The 23718-nt window shown below is 39.5% G+C and overlaps 1 protein-coding gene across 1 annotated transcript in view; it reads right to left on the bottom strand.

The window, feature by feature from the left end:
• The window catches only part of mmp17a (matrix metallopeptidase 17a), a 92365-nt gene that overhangs the window by 51498 nt on the left and 17149 nt on the right, over positions 1–23718 (bottom strand). The window lies entirely within an intron of this gene.

Raw genomic sequence — 23718 nt, 5'->3', positions numbered from 1 at the left:
TTACCGCCTTAAAACGAAAAGTATAGCTGTAAACATTTTTATCATTGTTATTAATAAATTCAAATGAATGAATGTTTAAAAATATTTTAAGATCTGTAGCAATAATTAATTTTCCAATATGTGCATAAAAAAGATTTACAAAAAAGTTGAAAATGCTGGTATAAACAGAAATTCAGCGCTAACTGGAAGTTGTTCCCATATTATAATACTGTGTATTGTTCTATGTTGTAAACATTGCACAGTGATGTTGTGAGTTTATGTTCTATGGCTACAGAAGAGGGACATTTAGAGACGCTCACAATACCACATTAGTCCACATTTCAAACAAAGATGGGAAGCTGAGCTCTGGCTAGCATTACAAAATTCAATTAATTTCAATTTCATTCAGTTTTGTTTAAATAGCACCAATTGCCAGTCAGTTGCCTCATAGCCCTTGATTTTGTACGCCTTCTAGTAAAGACCTTCCAATATTAGAAAAACCCTAAAAATGAGTCGACTCCCTATGAGCAAACACTTGGTGACAGTGGGAAAGAAAAACTTCTTTTTAACAGGAAGAAACCTCTTAGTTAACTACTTATGATTTCCATATGTTCTTTGAATGATGTTTTTTGATTGTGTTTTTGAGTTTGTACCTTTTTGTAGACTGTATTTTTGGGTCCTTGTGTTTTATTAATCCTGCCCTCCTGTCTTCTCTGTGTCAAGATTGCAGTTCTGTTCCTGTGTTCTATAACTTCCTGTTTTATTTTGTTAGTCTTTCATTTTGTGTGCTTTGTATTTAGTTCTTCTTCCCCTGCCTCGTCCTCAATAATTATCCCCAGCTGTGTTTGCACCTGTTACCCATCCTCTCGTTGTCTTGTATTTGTATAAAATGTGTCAGCCTCCCCATGTCCTTCGTGTCCTCTGCATTATTTGCCCAGGCTCTGCTGACGTCTGTGTTTTGTATTTTTTGTTGACGAGAACTGAAAATAAACTGCCCTTTAGTTTACGAGTTTATGTTTTGCCTCCTGAGCCCTGCATTTGGGTCCACATCCTACCTGTCACACTGCCAAACTGTGACAGTGACAATGGTGACTATACTACTACTACTACTGTACTATAGTACACTATTGGACTTTATTCATACAAAAATTAGCCAGCATGTCAGCAAGTGGCATAAATAAAAGAGTTAAGAAACTGCATTCCTCTCTTACAATTGTAAAACTTCAGTACGTGCCTTCTGGGAAGGAAACACAGCTGTTAATGTCTGTATCAAACAAAATAAATCACATCTATAAACCTGCTGCTAAATCCGAAACGCGTAAAACAATCCATCCGCAGTATGGAATTAAGTGGTTTATAGAAATCTGTGAAATAAATGAAATGATAAATAAAGTAAAATAATAAAAAATTAAAACCATCATTAAAGTCTAGATTCAAGACAAAATTATAGCGAGAGTGTAACTGTGAAATTCCTTCTTCCAAAAGGTACACTGACTAAGCAACATTTACACCAGAAACTTAAAGATTTTATAAAAATACTGCAGATTTCTCAGTTTTTGTTAAATTTGAAAAAAATATAAAACAAACCCAATCATTGTAGGACGCCATTAATGCTTACATCACAAAGCAAATGACTACAATGCCCTACAGCCCTTTCAGTGTGAACCCCAGTGTACATGATGATGTTCACAAGTAGTCAAGTCATAAAATTTGCCCATATATATATATTGAGGTGTTCTAGTGGACTTAGGCCAGGTGAGTGTGGGGGTCAGTCAACTGGATCAATTCTTTCATCCTCCAAGAACTACCTGCATACTTTTGCCACATGAAGCCGGAATTGTAGTGTACCAAGAGAAGCCCAGCCGACGGCACCAGTGTAGACTCTGATAATGGGCCCAAGGATTTCATCCCTATCTATTGGCTGTCAGGGTGCCGTTACCTAGCCTGTAGAGATCTGTGTGTCACTCTGTGGATATGCCTCCCCAAACCATCACTGATCCACCAAAAAACCGGTCATGCTGAACGATGTTATAGGCATCATAATGTTCTCCATGGCTTCTCCAGACCTTTACAGGTCTGTCACATGTGCTCGGGGTGAACCAGCTCTCATCTGTGAAGAGCACAGGGCACCGGCGGTGGACCTGCCAACTCCAGTCGAACTCCACTGTGCCTGACAGTGAGAACAAGACCCACTAGAGGATGTTTTCTGCATTGCTAGACAGACAGGTTGCTATGGTTTCAGTGCTGATGCGTGTGCTGTAACTTTTTTCTGTGGTGAACAGAAAGCTGAGTGCAAGAGTGAAGCTGTCAGTTTACCACATGATCTGCATTCCTACCCTCACATATGGCCTAAAGTTGTTGGTAGTGACCGAAAGAATGAGATCACAGAAGCAAGTAGTGGAAATGAGCTTCCTCTGAAAGTTGGCTCGACTCAGAGCGGAGCTGCTACTCCTTTACATTGAAGGACCCAGTTAGGGTGGTTCAGGCATCTGATTAGGATGCCTCCTGGGCTCCTCTTAAGTGAGGTGTTTCAGACATGTCCTACTGAGAGGAGGCCCTGGGGCAGACCCAGGACACGTTGCAGAGATTATATCTCTCAGCTGGCCTCGGAGCAGCCTCCACCCTCCCACCCACTGGACCAGGTTAAGCAGCAGAAAATAGATGGGTGGATGGAGGGATAGAAATGTTGCTTTATTTAAATTAAATCATATACAAGTTTTCACTGCATAGCCTCTCTCTTTCACTTAATTACTTATTATTGTCCCTGAAAGCCTCTCAAATAGATTTTAAAGTGAAAACGGATGATTTGAGCACTTCTGGTGTTTTTATTATCTGTTTGTGATGACGTGACTACCTGAAACATTATTTATGATCTGAATGGTCTCCATTGTAGAGCAATGAAATGTGTTTGATTCGCTCTCATGCCCATGCCTCAGTGAAATCTGACACAGAGGAGAGAGCTTCTGCTGCCAGCACAGTCCTTCTCAACACCAACTGGTCTTGCTCTAAATGTCTTGTGGACTTTGCCCCATTAGATTTTGAACTTGTGTTTCAAATCCTGACCTTAAACAGAGCTTACTTCTCTCATCAAGGGGCTCATGAGCCCATCTGTGTTAGTGTCTGTTCATGGCCATTTGTGTCCGACTGTAACATGGTGAAATACTGATACCCATCTTTCTTTTAACACTTCAGTGTCACCCTCATGGGTTTGTGCACTCCACCACAGATGATATGCAATAGATGGAATTTATTTTTACAAGCTTTCACAGTCCCTCTTCTTGCCTGCAGTGGCCATTTTTTATACTCTACTGGACACATCCAAGGGATCCAATTTGATCAGTAGACGAGAGAATAACTGCTTTAACAATTTGCGGATGAATGTCAGCCAAGGTAGTTAAGCACTTCTTCTATGGTTTTTAAGTACATCCTTAAAACTTGTTCCACTGTATTAGAGATTGATATTTGTGTGCAGTTTGGAGTCCAGCACCAAGAGCACATCTAAAAAAAGTATATCAACAATATTTGGCTGAATGGCCTGGAAGTTTCTTTTCCCACAGAAAACACACAGTTAATACACAGTGTGTACTCACGTCTCATTCTAACATTTATATGACTACAGAAATGTTTCCATTTAAAGAGACGTTTCCAGAGTAGGCTCAGACATCCGTTCGTAACTCCAGTTGTTTATACGTGTGAGCTCTAATGTCAACTGATTTTGTGGCTCCTTCATAACTTCTCGTATAGTTAAAAACCACAATACTAGAACAACTTTTTTTTTAAAAACTATGCCTCAAACTATTTTGTGTTATGTTCCCTGGGATTGGTCATGCTTTCGAATTTAGATTGTTAAGTTAATATTTTTGAGTTTGGCTCTTGTTTCAGGTTTTTCTGTTGCTCCTGTCTGAAGTTTTTGATTCCTGTTTTGATTTGACATTTATTTGAATACTGAGCGAATTCTTATAGTCTGTGGCTTCTTACTTTTATGTTTTTTCTTTGTTGTATTTTGGTTCATGTCTATCATTAATATGTTTAAATTTTGGATATGGCTAAACTTTCTAGGCTTATTAGAATTTATACAACCCTTCAAAGCACTGCGAAGCAGAAATTTTTAGTGCTTGACAAATGGAAGGGCAGCATGGTGGCATGGTTGCTTGCCTCATCGCAAGAAGGTCCCGAGTTCAATTCCACCATCAGGCCGGGCTCTTTCTGTGTGGAATTTGCATGTTCTACCCGTGTTTTTGTGGGTTCTGAATAGTAACTTTTTCTAATAATTTTCTTTAAAAAAAAAAAGGTACAGTTGTCTCACTAAATAACATTTGACTTGACTTTTGAACCTGTTTGTATGTAAAGGGTTTAGATACACACATCAAAAACAAACACATACACACACAATAACAGAACAAGAGGCTGAGGAATGTAGTTGCAAAGAAAATGTTCATGCAAAAATATACAGGACAATAACATGACCACTAAAAATGATGGTAATGTCTGCCTTGTGTTTTTCACAGGCAGCAGCTACAGGTTCAGCCACATTAGTCACCACTAGTTACCTCACTGGAGACCACAGTACTATTTTTATCTAGGGGGCCTACTACATGTTGTGTATTTTTTTTAACACTACTTAAAGTATAATGTTACACTCACCACTAAGCTTGCAAATGGTTTGACTGTGATTAATGGCAAGATGAGCTAGCTATTTGTGCACACAATGCACCACATATGGTGATGCTATTTCCTGTAGTTGTCATATTGTCATCACTGCACGTTGATTTTGTTCTTGGTCCTTGCTCAGGTTATGACTGTATTGAAATGTGCTGCTTTAACTCTAATGGAGATTTTCCTGGTATTTTGCTGCTCTGAATGAAGGTCATTTTACTTCAAAGCCACATGAGGAAAAAAAAAGACTAAAGGTCAACAGCTTACAAGGGCTTAAATGTTTAAATATATGGAGCTGATACAAGCTTGGCTTTTATTTATTAAAATACAAATATCCTTTGCACTTATCTCTTGGGAAACTTTCATTCCATAATGACCATCATTAGTTCCTGCTGTAACAGCAGCAGATGTCATTTTTCCTGTTGTCACCTTCTAAGTAATCCTTAACATACAGCTCTATTTTCAAAAAGGTGAAAGGCTGTGAAAAATGTTAATTAAACAGAATACTGAGGTAATGTTAACCCTGTATGAAACTGAATAGAAATGCACCGACTGGGCGTGGACTCGAATTGGTTGATTTCCAGCATACTTGGCCGGGATCGATGACCGGGTGGTCTATTTATGAACCAACATGTAGACAGTGGTGCAGACAAATAGTCAGAGGCACACACATATGTTAGCTACATGCTTACATATAGTAAGCTGTGAGTGAAGACACAAAGTTCACAAAAGTAAATTACACACCCAGCTGGATACAGACAGTTTAAAGAAGCTAAGAAAGTAAAGTATGCTAAAGCTAATGCTATCCAGAGCTCAGAGCCAGCCACAAGCCAGCAGCCTCGGTATGAGCAAAAGATCAAAGCAGTTACTTCGAAAATTATGGAGATGAGTGAAAAAGAGAAAAGGGTCAATCTCCTGTTATTTGGTGAAGTTACAAAAATACTGGGAATGATGTAAGGCATTTATTTTGTTATCTAAATCTGTTGCACCTGCTGTTGTTTGGTTAGGTAAAATATGGCATTTGGTTTTAATTATTTACATCTGCTTCCAGTAGCAGAGCATGTGATTTTCAGTTATACTCTGGTACAGTTTGGGGAAATTTTAAAGTGTAATAATCTTTTTTATTATGAAATTATTGTTTTTATCATTTCTTTATTATTTTTTCAATTCCGCATAGAAGAAAAGCTGATTTTTGCTTCTATTCGCTGTTACAGTTCTCAGAAAACTGGAACTGGCACGTAACACTTACAGATTTTGCATCGGTGCATCTCTATAACTGAAAGCAGACAACAAATCAAATGTTGAAATTGAGATTTGTTTTTTGTATGTTTGTGAAAATATTCCCATTTTTAGTTTGATACTAGGAATAATATTTCAACATGCTGCTGTGCTCTCAATGCATTATACAGCTTTTCTAGTGTTTTGTTACCCTTGCGCCACTTTTGTATCTGACAGAGAAAAAAAACGGGCAACAATGAAGAAATATACACACATGTGAATGAACGCATTATATATATATATATATGTAAAAAAACCCCTTCTGAATAGTTCTTATGTAGCTAGCTTGAGGGTGTGAGAGAGCATATTGAGTGAGAAACTGTGTGTGCACTCATTAGCAGCATATGTTGACTAGCATGTCATCCTTAATCCAAGATGTTCCAACAGTTTGTGTACACATGATGTCCAAAAGGATAAGGATTGCAGACTTATTAAGAGTAGCATGATTTTTCTCATAATGAAATGGTATGTATATTTTAGAAGACCCTATGCAAAAAGAATAATTAAAAATGGTTTGAGGGCCTGTAGTGCCCAGACTTTGAACTGCTTAATATTACTGATGTTCTTGTGTTCATTTGATTTTTTTTTTGGATTTGTTTTAAGAATGAAATTGACATCAACACTAAATCAAACTGCTATGTGTAATGAGAGTTGGCTTAAAAAAAGGCGATAAACCCACTGCACCCCATATGGAAACGGAAATAGTGAATATTTGATTTACATTCACCTCGTAGCCTGAAAAGAAAAACAGCAGCACGTGAATGCCAATGCTGGCCTTTGTCTGCTGGATGTGTAAATGGACAGCGGCTTGACACCTTGATCACATCTTTTTAAAGTGATGATATCGTGGGCATATGTTTGCTGCTCTGTGTTTTATGCCTCCAAAGGACCCCCTCCCAAAAAAAAAAAAAATCAATTATTGCAACATTTCCCACTGCTTTAATCAATTTCCATTTCAGTTTCCAGCCAGTCCTGCTGCTGGCCTCTACACAAGACAAAGACTGAAACTGAATGGGAGGCAAAATGGAACACAAAAGGTGTGAAGGTGAAAGAGATCAACAGGAGATTGAAACCGACCTTCCATTCATTGTCTTGAGGTATACGCACAAGCTCAAGAAAGACTGCGAGCAAGATGGAGAAGCACTCAGCCTTGGTCAAGACACAGTGGGTATATTGGCAAGGCAATTTTATCTGCATAAGAGAAATGGCTCCGGTTTAGCTGATGTGAACTGACAGGATATAATAATAGATATAAGATCCCAGTTTTATCAGCAGTAGCAGTCTATTTTTTTATTCTTCTATTTTTTAATATAGTTGCTGCAACGATCACAGACTGTCTTTATTCTATCCTCAACATTATTATCTCTTCTTCACTGTGGATAACACGAAATTAGGGTAGTTTAAAAAAAAGAGAGAGAAGAGGGCATAATTAAATTTAATATTTAAAATCGGTTTAATCTGTGTTTAATACAGCTTTTAATACTGAAAGATGTATTTCTAAAGAACTTCATGTCTTGACGATACTTGCAGCCACACATTACGTGGAAGTACTTTGTTTTACCAAAGGCAGACTATCATATAAAACTACAGACTTAGTCACATATGACCTGCTGTATTTTCTCTTACCGGGCAACCTCCACAAGGACCCTGCCGAATATTTTCCATTTCTGAACTTTTTAGAAAGGATGGGGTATATTATTTTTTAGAGAGTGCAGTCAGTAAGGTTTAGATGTTGAAGGGCATCGTGGATTGACAGAAATACACAGAAAATTGTCCGTTTCTAGCATCTGAAATGGTGATGTGGAAGCTGCCTTGGAGACGTATTAAACTTCACATAAACTTGGAACAGCCAACAAAACTTGAGTCTGGACATAATCTGTCTTTCTGCACCTTTACATCACTTGTTTGCTCAGAAATGGTGAGTCTCTCCCATGATGTTTTGCTGGCCCATTTTAAAAAGGTGTTGAGCTGTTGACTTAGATTAAAATCAAATAGCACTTTTGAAAGAACATTTTTGCAGCTGTTGAAAGTGGGGTGGGGTGCTATTCATCTATCCATCTTTCCTAAGATGTGCACCAACTAATAGGGAGGTTCAAAGTAGCCAGACGTTTTGTGTTGTTGGGTTTTTGGGTTTTTTTTTTTTTTTAGGTGTTAGCTGGTGGTTGTTAACTGTGTTAAACCAGGCTTCCTGCTTCAGGCTGTGTGTGTTCACACAAAGGCAGCACTTTGTGCGTCATTTGTTGTTTGTTGTTTTTCAGTCGTCAACGGGTGAACAAATATAAAGACTGTTAAAAATCATTATAGTAAAAAGCAGAACTGGTGATACATATAAGTAAGGAGAGAGGAATGCAGGCAGAAAATCATTAAGTGAATATACATTTATTCATTAAGTATATAAATACATAAGTGATTATATTCATTTTAGCTTTCAGTGCTCTTTCAGTGCTGCTGTTTTTATCTCAGGTGACAGCCGCAGATTAACGGCTCTTAAACTTTAAATCTGATACCTTTAAAGGTTATACTTAAGAAGTGGACAGAGTGGGATTGTACTGAGGTCTGACACTGTCCCATAATGAATGACATGATTTTTTTTTTTTGCCCAGATTACATTATTATTATTTCTATAACACAATGTTGTCTGTAATACTCCAAAAGACTAATAGTTTTTCTAATTTACACAACAGATTTGGCAGCTTGAGCCCAAACAAAATCCCATATATTAGCATTTTATATACATTTGTGAAAGAGAGTTTCCACAGGACTCTATGCAGCCCTGTGGAAAACACCCAGTAATTCAGTAGGCTGTTGAAACAGTTTTAGTAGCAATAACATAAAGTAATCCTTATCTCTATGTCTCTTTTTTACAACATGACTTCAGTTCACTGATGCAGATATGCTGCTGGATGACTCAGTTTTGGTCAAACTTCAGCTTCATTTGACTGGAATTCTTTGATATACAGAGGAGTTCATGGTAGACTCAAGGTGCCCAGGTGCTGTGGCTGCAAAGCAAGCCAAATTCATCACCTCTCCACCACCGTGCATGACAGTTAGTGCTGATATGCTATCTTTTGTTTTTGCCAAGCAACAGTGACTTACAGCCAAACCTCCACTTTGGTCTTATATGTCAAAAGGACATTGTTCCAAAACTCTTGTGGGTTTTTACAGACGCAGCTGTGCAACCCTGAATCGTGCTGCCATGTTCTTTTTTTTTTTAGAGAGAAGAGGCTTTTTCTCAGGCAACCCTCTCAAACAAGTCGCTCTTGTTTAGTCTTCTTCTAACTGTACTGTCATGAACTTTAACACTTAAGTCTGACCCTTCTGCTTTTTTCAGTTTCATTTACCTGAAAGCTCCAAAACTCCAAACTACCAAAATTTCTTCTTTTATAAAAATGGTCAGAGTTGCAGATGATCAATTAATCAAGTGCATTTGACAGGCAGCGCCTGATACTTAACCTCTTAACTCCTTTGGAGGCAGTAGGGGTATTATTAGTTTTTCACAGGTCTGCATCACATATTTAAAACAAGTAAATCTTTGTGACAGTAGTGGATGTTTTCACTACTGTGACATTCCTGTTTATATTAGCAATATTACTAACAACAATCTCAGCAAGTGTCAGATGTAAAACACATGCCCTCAACTGAAAATCTAGTTTGCACTTGGAACATGTCCAAAAAATCTTCTTCTACTTATCCACTTCAGGGTCATGGGGGTGCTGGAGCCTATTCCAGCTGCCAGAGGCAGGGTATACCCTGGGTAGATGCAGGGCTAACACAGAGAGACAAACAACCATCCACACTCACATTGACACCTATGGGCAATTTAGAATCACTAATTAACCTAACCCTACTAACTGCATGTCTTTGGACTGTGGGAGGAAGTTGGAGTACCAGGAGAGAACCCCCGCAAGAACGAGAACATGCAAACTTCACACAGAGTTAGCATTGTGATCTCACCAGGTTAAAGCAAAACAGAAAACAGGCCATTCAAAACTCTGGTTTTTAGGGTGAAGATACCTCCCTAACCCACTAATCTTGTTTAGTAGTCCAAAATTGTAGTGTAGCAAATAAATAACAACAACAGTCAAGTTCAAAATCTCTTTAACCTGATCTCCAAAACTTTAACAGAACTTACTGAAGCTACCTCTCAGAAAATCCTTTTTTCCCCAAACGTCTCCCATGAGTAAAAGGTTTCATGGTGAGGAACTTGGTGAGGAATGCAGTGTGTGAAAGGTTTTGCGTTGTAGATAAAGTAACATTAAAAAACCATTTGGTGTAAAATGTGGGGGAAATAGAATAAAAGAAGTAACACAGCCTGTGGGCAACAGATTGAGGGGAAAGCATTTCTGGCAGTGACAAAGTCCAAACACAATGGAGGGGGGGTATGGACTGAGGGATTCATTTAGAAAACAAATCTGGTGTGATTCTAACATAACCCCTTAAATACTGAGTTGATTAATAGGATGATAATCATCAGACTTAAAGACCAAAACATATTCAACTTGACTGTAAACATTTTGCTCCTTTTTAGGTTCAAAAACACTTGTTCTTTCTAAAGGTACCTGTCACATCCATGCAATACAAAATGATTTTCAAATATTTATTTACAAGTACTACAGCTGGACACACATTTAAGAACTGACAGTCTTTAGGTGATTTGTATCCCATGAACTAGTATTTCTGTTGTGATTTGGGGTTTTAACGCAGTAATTCTGGAGAGCACAGTGCTGCAGTGGTTAACATGTGGTTGTAGTTCTCTCTCATGTGTAAGTATGCATCATTACCTGTAAGTTTTAGGTTAATATTTGCTTTTGTTGCTGCCTGCCAAGTGTCTGCATTCACTCTTTGCATTGAACTTGTAAAAAGTTTATATCTTTTTCTTTTTTATCTTTCTGTGCCAAACGCAAGAGATAGATCCTCATCTTTAATGCAAAATTTTTCTTTTAGAAAAACAAAACTCATATTGTAGGGATGGTTAGTCCATTTTTCCCTCTTCCTCCCAAATTTTGTGTTTAGTTTGTCACTAACTCCATAATACCAACATCTGCAGCTTTTACTGAAGTTACTTGGGAATAATTTTGCACTTAATTAAAAATTTCAGATGACATGCATAGTTTTGCTCAATTGAGTGAGCTGGCACATGCTTCTGGCTATTGTTTTCACTTCTTATGTAAATGCATGAGCACTTTCCTACATAGAGATCCATCCATCAATTTTCGTCGGCTTATCCAATCAGGGTTGCAGGTGGACTAGAACCTATCCCAGCTGTCACAGGATGAGTGGTATATGTAGTAACAGTGCATAAGGAAAACAAATAAAACATTGCCTCCTACTATACTATGAATTTACATAAAAACCATATGATTTCCATAGTAGGGTATTTTCTTCAAGTGTGCTTACCCACATTAACAGAAGACTAGACTGGGGTGACTTTGTAGAGAAGGCTGATTGTAAACAGAGGGCACATACACAGTGCTTATGGTAGTGGTGCTCTCACAGTCCGAATTTGATATATTGCAGTCATTATCTAATAAAATGCAGGCATCAGAGATGATACATAGGAGCTTTTATGTCCCTTTAAAAGTGGTCACCAGAGAACAGATAATCACTAACAGTGCAGCGGTCAGTACAACGCTCTCGCTTCCTTCCAGTGAGTTAAATGGAAAACAGAGGTGGGAGGCAATTATCTGTGTGTGTTGTGCTAGCCACATTACGTTCAGACCAGCTACTGTCCCACTGAAAAGACTTTGCTTAACATGGTTGCTAACATGTTTTAAAGGTCTATCCAACATTTACGCATTAAAATGAAAGCATATGGACCAGTGTTGTAAAATACTGTTGACTTCTGCACTGACGTTTCCAAAAAGGACTCAAATCCAAAAATTCATCACTGCATACTCTTACATAGCCTTCACTCCCTCCCATGCACGCCCTCAGCTCAATGTCCTTTTTATTTATTTAACTGTATACCATCAAACATTTCTTAGTGTCTTGAAAATGGCATCTACTAAGCTGAACTGGTGCCTTGCTGACAGTTCGTTTTTGAATGTGAAGAACTGAGAACAATGCAATTCACACCAGTTAATGCACTGAACAAATGATGGACCTCCGTCTTTGTGAACAGAAGACAAATGCACGACATATTCCCCACTTTTCCTGATTGAATGCATTAACACATGCAAACACAACATTAAGCTTATCTGCTGAGATGAAATTCTCATTCAGACTAAAAAAAATATGTGCATGCAACAAAAACCAATGTAATCAGTGTAAACTGTTAATTTTGTCACCGATCACTGTTGTCACATCTCCGGTACTCATTTCAGCCTCCAATTATAAGCGTACAGAAATGATATAATGTCACAACTTTCAGCATGCTTGCAAAGCTGGTTTTAATTTGACTCTTTCAATCAGGCATGATGGAGAAATTACATTTCTTGGCTGGCTTGGGAATGATGTTCCCTGCAAAAGAGCTAGAGGAAGTAGATTGGAAGTGGGAGGTCTGCGCTTCTCTGCTTAGACTGCTGAGTTGATGGATAAATGGATGGATGGATGGATAAATGGATGGATGGATGGATGGATGGATGGATGGATGGATGGATGTTTAAATCATAGAACATTGGGTTACAGTCTCGGTATACAACATCGAAAGGAGCCAGTTAAGATGGTCCGAGCATATGTCAAGGATGCCTCCAGGGCACATCCTAGATTAGGTGTTTGGGCCACATACTATGAGAAGAAGCCCCAGGATAGGATAGATTATCTCTCTCAGCTGGCTTGATAACACCTCAGTGCTCTCCCGGAGGAGCCTGAAGAGGTGGCTGGGAGAGAGTGGTCTGGGCTTCTGTGCTTAAGCTGATGCCTCTGTGATAAGCAGAAGAAAAAATAGATATTGTTGGCTGAGAAAGAACAGTATCATTCTTCTGAGGGGGGTTTGAGAAACAGATGGCTTCCTGGGTGGAAAGGGTCAGCCAAGCACTTTCTTGTTGATTTCTTGGTTCTGCCCACAAGCATATTTTCAGTTAAGAGCAGCAACTGGATGGTTACCCTCTCTGCCTTGTGAACAACAATACATGCTGTAGTTTGTCCATAGCAAATGCATACTATAAGAAATCACAAGTTAAACTAACTACGTGGTGGCATGTCCACAAATCCTAGCATACAGGAATCAATGGAAGTATGCCACATTCACAGCTGTTCTGGTGATTTACAGAGAACAATGAGGTGAGAGGCCTTCTCAGAACTGAATCCTCAACTCAAGTGTTTCAAGTTAGGAGTCAAAGTTTTCTTTTAAAGCACATCATAGCCAAACGGGCCTCACATCTGTGATCCCCACTGGGATGGGTCATCTGCGAAATTTACCAGACATAAAGTACAATCGGTAGAATATAAGGGGCAAGCAAGGATAGATGGCCCCGTGGTGCAGCAGAGCTGGCTACTCTTAATGTGGCAGATGAACAGGAAGCTGCAAAGACCTCCAGATGATTTCCTCCAGCAGAGATGTCTTTACAGAGCTATCTTGCCTTCTTTTTCTTTCCACCTTATATTCCTCCACACCAAATGCTGGGTTTAGAAAGGTAATATCCTTGGGACATCACAGAAAATCAAGAACATTGCAAGATGGTACATTCAAAAGCTCATACTGAAGGAGTAAAAAAACCCCAAAAAAACAGAGCACAGAGTTAAAACAAATATAGAAAGAAACGAAAAAGTAACGAGGGCACCAGAAACACTGTGGTAGCCAGCGCTGGCAGCAGCATTGCAGCGAGTAAGTGTGTGATGTTTAGCTACTGTCTTAGCAAGAAAATATTTATTCAAAGTACAATAGGGAAGAACTGTGATGATGTCATATGCTGCCTTCATGTACACATAGTATGTAATACAATATTACCGTTTTCCCCTATGTTGCTTTAAGACTGCAGTTCATTGATTTATCAGTTTTGTTGTACTTTTTAAAGTCTTGCACTTCCTTATATACACAAAAACCTTTAAATCCATAAATTAAAGAAAATAAAACCAGAAAATATTTGGCATTTTTCTTAAAATAAAAACATTGCTTCGGCACTACACTCACTGCAACTGACCGAAGTGGTAAAGACAAATGCACTAAAATTCATCTGTGGGATTCGAAGCAACTATGTAGCAAGCAGATGGCACACACCCCGGCTTGCTGAAGCACTCAATCACTTCATTAGACAAGTACTTCCATCTAATGTGCTTATAATGGAACACATGGCTGACATGTTGTAAGAATACGTTCTGATGGATGGGCTTACTTTAACACCATGTATCTGCTCACAGATGAATGTCAGTGTTTAATTACATATATCTAACTTTGAGATATAATTCAAGTATAATTCAATTTAATGGACCCACATGAAGCAACAAAGTGTGTGTGTGTGTGTGTGTGAAAGAGAGAGCAAGAGTGTGACAGCAGGGATTAAAATGCGGCTGGTAAGTGATTCATTTAATCCGCGGCTTAAAGACAGCTGGTTCGACAGAGAACTGAGACACAAGCCTCGTCTGCTGGCCGAAGCTGTGCAGGAGAGGAAAGGAGTGACAGTGAAAGAGACAGAGGGGCAAAAGAAGGGAGGTTTAAAAATGGTACACCTCTCTCCTAGATCTTCAACGCTAAGTGACCTAGACATGCCTGGTTAATGGAGGGTGCCATTTGTTCAATCTTGTTAAATATGGAGCGGTGAAAGAGGGAAGAATGGTGAGATTGAAGGAGACTCGGTAATAGAGGGAATTGATCTGAAGGGCAGCAGTGCTGGAGGTAACCGTCAGAGACACTGATATAATGTAATTTAACGACTCCCGAGCCGTACACATAGGGCGGAGTGACCTATTGGTTACCAAGACCATCTTGTAAGTAACAGTGAACGATTAGCGCTGTTGAACATTTTACCCATATTAAACGACTTCCTTCTGCACAAACCGACAACTGAGATCGAACTGAGATGGGCTTGTTTTGAAAAGATTTGGAAAGATTATTTATAAAACAACTAATTCACATTCTTCACATCTATGTGCAGGAAATAACTTCCAACATGGAGTGCATAAGCCGTCCACTATCAAGAATCTAGTGAACTGGATGCTTGATTTAAAAAAAGAAAACCTTTTAACAAAGCACTGTATAAAACACTAAGCCAGTCACTTCCTCTGCTCTTCTTAATGTGGATATGACATATTGAGATGCTGCATGCATAGATAAAGCTAAAAAAAAAAAAGGACGTAGCATGCACTCCGGTAAAGCTTCATCAGTTTGTCCTGGGTATTTGTTTTGTTGATTCTCCAAAAACTGTCACAAGATGCCTGGAGTATGAAACTTGTACTTTTTCCTGAATGAATTTCATTTTTGTACAACACAAGCGCGTGCATCACTTTTGATATCAGGGACACCAGGCTGGGTTTGCTTGGTACTGGATTGGAAAGGAAATGTAAGGTATCGCACATCTGTACCTGTGGACCAAGTTTGGTTTTCTCTACCTGCTTCTGATTAGGCATCGCTCACCTGCCTGCAACAGCCTCCACCCCCCAATGACCACAGACAACCACCAAAAGGTAGAGTTTTTATAGGCTAGTTTTAAAAAATACTTAAAATTATCCCCTTATAGGTTTCTGAAACTTACTTTCATCTGTAACCAAATCTTTAAAGTTGCAGTGGAAAAACACTTTAAAATGCACAGCAACTATGCAAGGCGGTAGCTTCCTCTTAGGGAGCAATTTGAGCTCCATCCTCCTGCTCATGGACACTTCGACACACCACACACCAGCTTACAGCCACCTGCTCGCTAGCTGTAGGACTTTTCTATTGATGTTTGCCATGTCAGTGGAAAGGGAAGAACCACACGCAGTGCAACTGTTCTTTTTTTGTCTTTATTCCATATTGTGGGCAACAAAAAAAATCAATAAATAATGAATTAAAAGAGAAAGAATCCCCTGAACAAATGAAAGTAAAGACGATGAAAAGCTGGGTCATTCTCGCCAGTGTTGCAGTGCTATAAACAGTAAAAATCCATCTTTTGGACTTATGTAAGATGTCACAGAGCAACTATCATAAAACTTTTCACAATCAAGTAATTTTGTTTCAAACAGCACCTGGGGTTAGAACTTTACCCTCTCTTTATTTTCTGTATGCCGAATTAAACAAACATTTCGCTATATGAGCGCTGTACCTAAAGCTGTGGTTTTAATGTAACGTTTCAATAAATCTTTTGTCTGCAGAAAAGGTGAAGTTCATGTTTGCCTTCTTTAATATCATTCTGCGTTTGTTTTGAAGACCAGAGGGAATAAAAAAACCTGCCCTTTTGAGAGGATATGCATTTCATTAAAAGTAAAAAGTGCAGGAGAAAAGATTAAACCATGAAATGTTTTGTGTGTCCAGACGTCTGTTTATGTCTGTATGATTTATTCTTGCGTGGAGAACAGCTCTACAACAAGACACCGCATTACAAAGGTATCAGTCTTTCCACAGCTGTCAGAGTCCTGTAGACTTCTTATGAACGCTGGACAAAATGATCCACCGAATGGCATATTTTATGTGAGCCCTGGAGGGGGATTCACACAGAGTGCATGTAGTAAAAATAATCAGCAGGCTAGGTTTTAAGATAAACAACTGATGGCTTTTGGAACCAATTAGGACATGCCCCTGTAACTGGAGTTTTATTTTAACAGGCATAAGATTCAGTGGCTCCACTCAGGGAAAAAGCCCGCAAACCTTCTTTGAAGTTTCTCCCTCCATGGGCGGTAATGTGGCATGGCACCCAGCCAAAGCCCACAGACAGAGGGATTGAATAACGCCGGCCCAGTGCCCCTGCTGTGGCATTCATCCAGTATGCCACAATAGGAAAGAAATATGTGCAGTCACACATATAGATATGCATATAAACAAGCACACACACACTTGATTGCTTGACGGACCTCCCCAACTGTCAACATGTGAAGCTCTCGGCCAGAAATAATCTCAAACTTTTAAGTGTGGGTCTCAGAGTGTGTGAGTGGATTTCAGTCAGTCAAATTTTAATGTGTGACAGTTAAAATGACTTCTTTGTGCCTTCTCTTTTTAGTCCCGTTTATAGGTTTTATAGGCTCGTACAGCATACGGGAGACGGCGTCTCTGTCGGCTCCAAGTTCAAATAAGCTGTAGGAATATATGTGAGTGTATTTATGGATCTTGTATGTAATTTATAGGGCTGAGGGTTTAGCTACATGAGAACACATGCAGAGAGCTTGTGCCAACTGGTATTCATCACGCAGGCATCTACAGTAAATGAAATGTAGGTTCCTGTCGGCAAGGGAAATGATGGATTTTCCTTGCTCTTTAAACTCAAAATATTCAACATAAAAGCACCATGTGGAAAAAAAGGGTTTTGGGATATGTTGCTAGAGGGACCCTTAAAAAATTAAATACCAGTTCAACGAATGCCAAGACAAAGAAGGTTCATGCTTGTTCCACACCAAATGTTCAACAGTGTTTCAGTCAAGACCACCATTGTCAAGTGAAGATTGTCATTGTCTACGGTATTCATATTTGGCAGTATGTCTTTGTTTTGAAATCTTATGTTGAGAATTAACCCTAAAGAAAAACAGACATCTGGAGTCCCAGAGGCTGTCAAACTATATCCGCCCTCGCCATTCCTTTACACCCATCAGCAGTGCGGAGAGAGGGAACCTGTTACTCGGGGTAGAACTGCTTCTCCATATGAGCTTGCCCTGGCTCACAGCCTGGAGAGGACACTCCAGCTTTGCCTCACAGCGTCAACACAATGAGGGAAGCAGCAGTTAACCCGTGATAATCCACTGTGCTCCAGTGGTGTAGCGTGTGGCACCAGGGGCTACTTCTGGAGGGATTCTTGGATCCCATCGGAAAGCTACCATCAGTCTCACGTTAGTGTTTTCATGCCACAGTCTGCCTTTCTCGTTGGGTCCATGGGAATTAGGTTAACGCTGATGAGCAGACTGCAATCATCGCAACAGGCTAGAAAGTAAAAAAGTGTCGGGTCTTTGCACAGGATGTTCTTCTCACAATGCTGCTCAGACTACACAGACTGTGTTCGTTTGGCCACGTACACTATATGAAAAATGGCTGTATACCAAACAATGTTCTCTGTGCAAATACCCTCCAGCAAAAGCCTTTTTGTCCACCTCCAGCTGCACTACAAAGATGCTTGCAAGCACGATATGAAAGGTCTGAACATCAACACTAAAGCTACATACACACTGGAAACCATTTGCAGCAATGGGGTGACTAAATACCACAGAACTAGGCGGAACCTTACATAAACTTTTTTTCAAATTCCTGGTAACTACCAATAAGAGCAAAGAGTATTGTTGATTGATAGTAAATACTTTAGCAGCTCACCTCAGGACCTGAAGCCGGGAATGCCCACAAGTGACCAGTTGTCGGCTTCAAAGCGATGTGTGATGAACACACTGCTTCCAATTATGATGCAGTTGAACAACTGGAAGCATGCAGCACTCAGCCATGAGACGTAGCACAGTGTGCTCTAGAAACAATTCATGATGGGACAAGAGATGGTCCATAAACATTCGGGAGGAAAGAGAACCTGATGAAAGCCATGGTCTAGCGGAGACCACCTAAATAGCAGAGTTGCCTCTCCCCGAATCAGATTCATCACAGCCACAGCCTTTCCAGCCATGGCTTAATCAGGATTTTGGCAACAACTAGGAAAGATGGCTAACAGCAAGTCTTATACTTCTTTAATGTAGGATTGCACATCTACAGTAGTCTAGAAAGTTATAAAGAGATCGGCCAAACTCACCACCAACTTCGACTCTTAATGTTGTCATCATATGAGTCTACTCTGTCACTGCCTGCTACGTAGGCCTCTATCGTTACCCATAGGAGGGAAGCTTGTTTCAGCCCACCAGTCAGTATACTTGTCTTACATCTATGGCCTTATTAAAGGGTAACAAGGACATTACTCGATGGCTGATTTAATGTGAGCAGCCCACCTCTGTGCCTGTTGTTGTTGAACACCACTGAGAGAAATGTCTCATTGTAACTTTCATTCTGCTGATTTCGTTTGTGAATGCCTTAAGCAGGCACTACAAAAACAAGAACAGCACATTCCTGATCTGTTAGATACACCGGGAGCAGGGGTGTTGCTGCTTTGTTTGGTTTGAGCCGGCAGTTTTACTTTATATTTTCTTTTATGATTTAGAGAGCAGGCTGGAACTTTGTTAGACTGCATTTGGTGCAGCACCCACAGGCTCTGTCACCTTGAAGCTTTTGCTTCTTTTGTTTATAAGTTCCTTTTTTTTTTCCAACAATCAATTACTTTAGGTTAAATATTGTTTCCTTTTTTCCTTGGCTAAGCTGTGATGCATATGGCAGCCACAATTGTCTGGTAATCATGATACATGGTACAAAGTAATCTGGAACCTGAAATGTACATCTGCATAATAAAAGCAAAACAACTCCTTATCTGTCAAAACAAGTCGAGCATTAAAGGCTTCAGACTTTTGTTGGTTCATTTTCATGCACGAAACTATTTCACCTTCCAGCTTACAAACACTTTGAGAGTTAGAGTGCAGCATTAGCAAAGAAAAGGTCACTTAAGAACTAAGAATTCAGTTTTTTATTTAGAAACCCCCATAGCTCACAGCTGTGAAAAATACAACCAGCACCTCGTGGTGATGAGCCGTTATTTTGACAACATTGAAAGGTTATCTGAGGAAAGAGAAGTATAACAAGGAGGGAAGACAATGTGGGATGTTGCTGTGTGCATGTATGCGTATGAGTGCAGCACCTGTGGAAAAACATGAACTTTCGGGATACGTACCGTTTCATTAGAGAAGGAAAAGGGGAGCTGCACTGTATTCATAGCAATAATACTGCTGCATAGAAATGACAGCCCCGCTGTGAGTCAGCTGATACCTCCACCGCCAGACACTCAAACCCGCATAGCTGAGATCATATCAAAAGAAAGCCCAACTTCAGTCCTGAAGAATGGATAGATGAATTGGACAAAATGAGGAGCAGAGGGAGTTTTCTTGCTTTGCAATTTGACACGGCTGTAGCCTGGGAAATAGGGTCAAAGATCAAACTCCAGCAATACTTCTGGCATGGGAATAAAATGGGGTTCTGTGACACAGCCACACGTCCAGACTCACACCAGCAGCATTTCCATGCATGTCAGTGTTTGAACTAATTTATTTCATACCCCGGCTGTTACTGTTCTGTCTTCATTCCTAATGCTTCTCTTTCTCCATGCTGGATGTCAAGGAGATGGCAGTCGTAGAGTTTTTTTTCAACTCACGTCCCCTGGATGAAACCAGCGTGCTAGAAGGTAATAAGATACTTGTCTGACAGAGCACAGCCCAGCTGCAAAGCTAAGTTTGAAACTGAGTAGGCAAAAAATACAAGTGGAGCTTGTGTTGTGCTCATGACAGTCTGGTGGTCAAGGAAAAAAATTGTATTTTTGGCCATAGAAAATCAAAAAAAAAAAAAAAATGCTGTTATGACACATTTGTTTATTAACTTACCTGCTAGGGATATCACAATCCTGGGTATTTGACAGTGGGTACGCAATGAATTTTGGGTTCAGTGCATAACTTAGTCACATGTACTTTCATATGAACTCTTATTTAAACACTGCAAGTGATATTAATGACAACCTACAAGCATCACGATCACCTTATATGTGTTGCATGATCTACTGTGTTGTAAAAAAGTACTTGGCCCATTTTAATTTCTTAGTTTTTTGTATATTTGCCACACTCACATGTTTTAGATCAACTAAATGTTCAAATCAGACAAATACAGTGTGGCTGAATTAAAAAAATTATGCAAAGAAGAGTGGGTGAAAAGTCCTCCAAAGTGATGTGAAACTCTCATTGCCAGTAATCGATTGCAGTTCTTGCTGCCAAGGGTGGCACAACCAGTTATTAGGGTTAGAGGGCAATCTCTTTTTCACACAGAGCCAGGTAGGTTTAGATAATTTTTTTTTTGCACTTAAAATGAGGTCCTCAATTAAAAACTGGATTTTATATTTACTTGGGTTAATCTTTGTCTAATATTAAAATTAGCTTCATGTTCAGAAACATTTTAAATGCAACAAATGTGCTGAAAACTAAGAAATCAGGAAGAGGACAAATGCTTGTTCACAGCACTGTAGGTAGGTTGGTCTAAACAGGATGTTAGCCTTTCTACAACAGATCCAGGTTCCAGTTATTAACTTACCCATACTGTAGTAATTCTTGCTTTACATTTGTTAAGTGGGTTCCAGTGTGTGCGTGTGACAGAGTGTTTGCTGAGGTCAAAAAATAGAGCAATGTGGTCATTTCTCACTCGATTTCTAAATAATCAAAAGTCTTAAAGCAATCAAAGCCGGTCCGCTTCGCGATCAGAAAGGATGGAGGTTTAAGGCATTTTCATATTGGCTTCATTTCTCAGGCCAAGAAACTAAGTCTATCTTTTACACACAGTCTATGACTGAGAACAGCATTTAAATTAACTAGCAACAGGCCACCATCACTGAGGCTCCCTGTGGTGATTAATGACATCTGCCCAGTGTTCGGGTTCAGTTGTGTATAAACGTTAAATAAACCAGCGATTATATACCTATGCTGAGCACACCAGCCTTGATTAAAGACTGAAATCTTGGTCTTTCAGCTATTTTTTTCCAGGGAAGCTCAACACATTATAAAATAGCATTACTTACACAGTGTAACACATGTCGTATTGGCACTTTAATAATCAGTCGTCCCTGCTGCTTCCTCTTGCTAAAGCTCCTATAATGAGTAAATAACTTAACAAAAAACAGCCGAAACTAAACCAAATAAACACCCGACCCACTGATAATGAACCAGAAGACATACTGTACATAATCGTGTACACTCACACTGTCATAACAGAACTGTCGGCTAAAAATCACCATCGGCAGAAATTCCTAATCTGCTTGATAAGTGCACAGAGGATAAAAAAGAAGTAAAGATTTAGACAGAGTCTGTGTTCTTGGAACAAAGATAAAGGAAGTTAGATAAAGAGGAGAGAAACCCCTATAGTCCTGGAATATAATGACTTTTTTATCATGCTAACAGAATCTGATAACACCACGAAATATGACTGAGACAGAAATCTAAGTAGTATAACTGGAGTTATGGAGCTAGACGGTTTCTGTTTTCTGTGTCCAGCAGTACTTCAAAGAATAGACCGGCTATAAGCAAGCAAGGTAACAGAATATTTGGTAGGTTCATGCATTAATATGCAACAATGATTGCAATGCCCTACAGCACACACTGTTTGGAAAAATGAGCATACACAGGAATCACAGAATGTATAAAAGATGACCTTAGACACGGGGACATAACCAGCTGGTTGAACAGTCGCCATTTTGAAGCCTTACTGAATCCTTAGCTATTGCCACAACACCAAAGGTAACAAAGTAGTTGTTTTCTGGGATGACCCAAATCTGTCCCAACAGTCTTAATGTAAAATGAAATTGCCAGATGAGCTTAACAGCCAATGATATTACCCTTTAGTACAACCGAATGCTGCAGAAAACAAGACAGCACCCAAAAAACTCACAGATGTGTCATTTAAGGCCCTGATTTCCAATTTAAACTGATCATTAATGACTAGTCAGGCAAGTCACAAAGAGGCTAAAGACACTGAAAAAGTGTTGAACATGTTTTTATCTACTGCGAGGTTTTGCATTTTAACACTGGAGTCTAAGGGGACTCACTTCTTTTAGACATTTTATAAAAAGGAATTTTGGCTTCTTCTTTTTTCCATGTTTAATGTTAGTCAGAGCCCCACAACCTCCCCCACCCCACCCCTCAACACAACCTCCCCCACCCCACCCCTCAACACAACCTCCCCCACCCCACCCCTCAACAAAAAAATTCACTGTGAAAAAAAATGTGCTTAAACTAGAGAATAAATTAATAGTGAATTCAACTGCAGCATCTATTGTTTGATAAATTTGATTAAAAGTCAGTTTGATTCAATAACTTGCTATACTGACCCTGCACTGACAGAGCTGCCTACAGTGGAAATCCATTTAAATCAACACATTTTTTTGGCTAATATGTGCAAGGGCCTTGAGGGTGATCGGCCTCTTCACAGACAATGCTCGTAAATATGCTAACATATGCTTACATCTGTAGTCTTGTCACTTCTATTGCCTGCTCAGTGCTTCTACAGGCTACTGTGGATTGCACTGAGTGTAGCTTCACTCTTGCTTCCATATATTGGCTCTGAGTGTCAAATCAGCCTTGGATTACAGACAGGCTGTCAGATGAGAGGATTTGTTTTGCATCTCCAAGTCTGATAAATGTCAGCATCTAAAATAAAATCAATGCAGAGCTGTAGCAGTCATTGCATTCTCAAATTTCTTTTAAATTTGTGTGAAAAGATGGAGAACTATGAGAGACTTTGTGTGTTTGCATGTAAATCAGTACGCGAATGTCTAAAGATTGCACTGATTCATTAATGTATCTTAGAAATGAGAAAGGTCCACAGTTGTTCTTTCTACCAACTCTTCATTTCCATTGTTATCCTAAAGCACACCAAAGAGTTTGTTTTCAAGGCCGCCTGTGTTAGAAAGTCAGCATTTTCAACAACAGTGTCAATATAAAACAACAAAACCATATGCTGCTTTGACAGTTGCTCAAGGGGTACCCTGCTTGGCATCAAAAAATATTCCAACTTCACCTGGAAATGTGTGCTACGCTGTGACGTGACTGAGGAGAGCATCACTACACTCATCTGCCCCAACAACAGAAGGTTAATCAAATCAGCTACCCATTGTACTTTTTAGGATTTGGCAGTATCACAGA

This window comes from Oreochromis aureus, linkage group 7, assembly GCF_013358895.1.
Source record: "Oreochromis aureus strain Israel breed Guangdong linkage group 7, ZZ_aureus, whole genome shotgun sequence".
NCBI lineage: Eukaryota > Metazoa > Chordata > Actinopteri > Cichliformes > Cichlidae > Oreochromis > Oreochromis aureus.
This window is presented reverse-complemented; position numbering and strand designations above follow the sequence as displayed.